Here is a 2,800-nt window from a genome sequence, read left to right as displayed (position 1 = left end):
TCTCAGGGTTTTCTATGTATAGGATCATGTCATCTGCAAATAATGAAATTTTGACTTCTTCCTTTCCAATTTGAATGCCTTTTATTTCTGGTTCTTGCCTCAGCTACATCATACTTTTAATTTGCATTCCATCGTTATTAGACATTGAACATGTTTGATTTTTACACTTTTTAAATTGAAGTTAATAGATCACAAAGAATGTTACATTTAAAAACATTATATAAAATGTAAAAAACATAAGAGGTTCCTATATACTCCATTCCCCAATTCCCCACCCCATCACTTTTGTACATTGTATTTTTTGAAGATATATACATCACAAAAGATGTTACTTTAAAAAATATAAGAGCTCTTTTTGTGCTTAGCACAGCCATGGCTTGTGGTCCCAAGAAGCATTTGAAGCATGTAGCAGCTCCAAAGCTCTGGATGCTGGACAAACTGACTGGTGTGTTTGCTCCTCGTCCATCCACTGGTCTGCACAAGCTGAGAAAATGTCTCCCGCTCATCATTTTCTTAAGGAACAGGCTCCAATATGCCCTGACAGGAGATGAAGTAAAGATTTGTATGCAGCGGATCATAAAGATTGACGGCAAGGTCTGAACTGATATAACTTATCCTGCTGGTTTTATGGATGCCATCAGCATTGACAAGACCGGAGAGAATTTCTATCTGATCTATGATACCAAGGGTCACTTTGCTGTTCATCGTATTACACCTGAGGAGGTCAAGTACAAGTTGTGCAATTTGAGGAAGATCTTTGTAGGCACAAAAGGAATCCCTCATCTGGTGACCTTTGATGCTCGCAACATCCACTACCCCGATTCTCTCATTAAGGTGAATGACACCATTCAAATTGACTTGGAGACAGGCAAGATTACTGATTTCATAAAGTTTGATATGGGTAACCTGTGTATGGTGACTGGAGGTGCTAACTTTGGAAGAATTGGTATGATCACCAACAGAGAGAGACATCCTGGCTCTTCGATGTGGTTCATGTGAAAGATGCCAATGGCAACAGCTTTGCCACCTGGCTCTCCAACATTTTCATTATTGGCAAAGGCAACAAACCATGGATTTCTCTTCCCCGAGGAAAAGGAATTCACCTCATCATTCCAGAAGAGAGAGACAAGAGACTGGCAGTCAAACAGATCTGTGGGTGAAATAGTCTTTAGTTAACATGAATGGAGAATGCCATGTGACTAAAAATAAAGCATGATTCATTGCAAAATATATATATATAAGAGCTTCCTGTATACCCCCACCCCCAACCCCACTCCTCACACACCAACAACCTCCTCCATCATTGAGGCACACTCATCACATTTGGTGAACACATTTTGGAGCACTGTGGCACCACACAGATAATAGTTTATCCTTGTAGTTCACAGTCTCCCCTGGTACATTCAGTGGGGTATGGCAGGATATATAATGTCCAGCATCTGACCCTGAAAGGCTTTTTTTCCTGATGCCAGGTGCTGTCTCCACATCCTACAAAGTGTCCAAACGCACCCTGAGCTCAGGAATACCTGGAATACCATGGAACCAAGATAGTGGTTCAGAGAAGTCATGGTCACTTTCCTTGTTGGTGGTGCCCATGGGTATGGGCTTATCCAGTGAAGTAACAGATGCTGCCATGGCCCCACCTGTGAACCCATGAAAATGGTTGGCAGATCTGCAGCATGTGGCCTTCACAGCTCTCTTTAGTGACCTTTTGAATTCTTCTCAGAGAATTCATTTCTGAGGAGACTTATATTCCCAGGGGTGTTTTTCCTTCCTCACAGGAACACAGGACACACCAGTCTCCCAGAGTTTGCCTGGAGATCACTAGACATCACTATTCCCCCCTGAGGGTGAAGTTTACTTGCTCTCTCCTCCAGATTCTCCACCACTGCACCAAGTAGGAGTTTCTTGGGGACCTCCCTCGGGTCCACCATTTTCTTTTCCTAGGTGTGTATTTATAAGTACCAGTCATTTTCCTGTGTGAAAAATTTCCCAAAATGCATACTCTATCAAAGTATTTTACACATTTTATCTTTATTATTATTTTTTTTATTTTATTGACTTTGTAATAATATTACAGTAAAAATATATATGTGAGGTCCCATTCATCCCCACCCCCCACCCCACCTCTCCCCCCCCCCCAGCAAAACTCCCTCCCATCATCATGACACATCCATTGGATTTGGTAAGTACATCTTTGGGCACCTCTGCACCTCATAGTCAATGGTCCACATCATGGCCCATACTCTCCCCCATTCCATCCAGTGGGCCCTGTGAGGATATACAATGACCGGTGATTGCCTCTGAAGCACCATCCAGGGCAGCTCCATGTCCCAAAGATGCCTCCACCTCTCATCTCTTCCTGCCTTTCCCCATACCCATCAGCCACCATGTCCACTTTTCCCAATCCAATGCCACCTCTTCTATGTGGACATTGGATTGGTTGTGTCCATTGCACCTGTATGTCAAGAGGAGGCTCAGATTCCACATGGATGCTGGATGCAATCCTCCCACTTTCAGTTGTAATCACTCTAGGCTCCATGGTGTGGTGGTTGTCCTTCTTCAACTCCATCTTAGCTGAGTGTGGTAAGTCCAATAAAACAGATTGTAGGTGCTGGAGTCTATTATTTTTTATTTTATTTTATTTTTATGGGTAATTGTAACTTTTTATTTTAATTTTTAAATTTTTCTAAGTTTTTACATTGAGCTTATATTTCTTTAACACAAAGGAAATTAATTCTAAAAATGTCCATTGTACATAAAGAAACAAAGACTGGGCACTCTTTCTGCTCATTAGATC

The 2,800-nt window shown here is 41.8% G+C and overlaps 1 pseudogene; it reads left to right on the top strand.

Annotated features, from left to right (window-relative positions):
• Positions 1-363: 363 nt before the first annotated feature.
• Positions 364-1,222, top strand: LOC131275942 (small ribosomal subunit protein eS4, X isoform-like; annotated as a pseudogene).
• Positions 1,223-2,800: the final 1,578 nt, after the last annotated feature.

This window comes from Dasypus novemcinctus, chromosome 25 (genome assembly GCF_030445035.2).
Source record: "Dasypus novemcinctus isolate mDasNov1 chromosome 25, mDasNov1.1.hap2, whole genome shotgun sequence".
Classification (NCBI taxonomy): Eukaryota; Metazoa; Chordata; class Mammalia; order Cingulata; family Dasypodidae; genus Dasypus; species Dasypus novemcinctus.
This window is presented reverse-complemented; position numbering and strand designations above follow the sequence as displayed.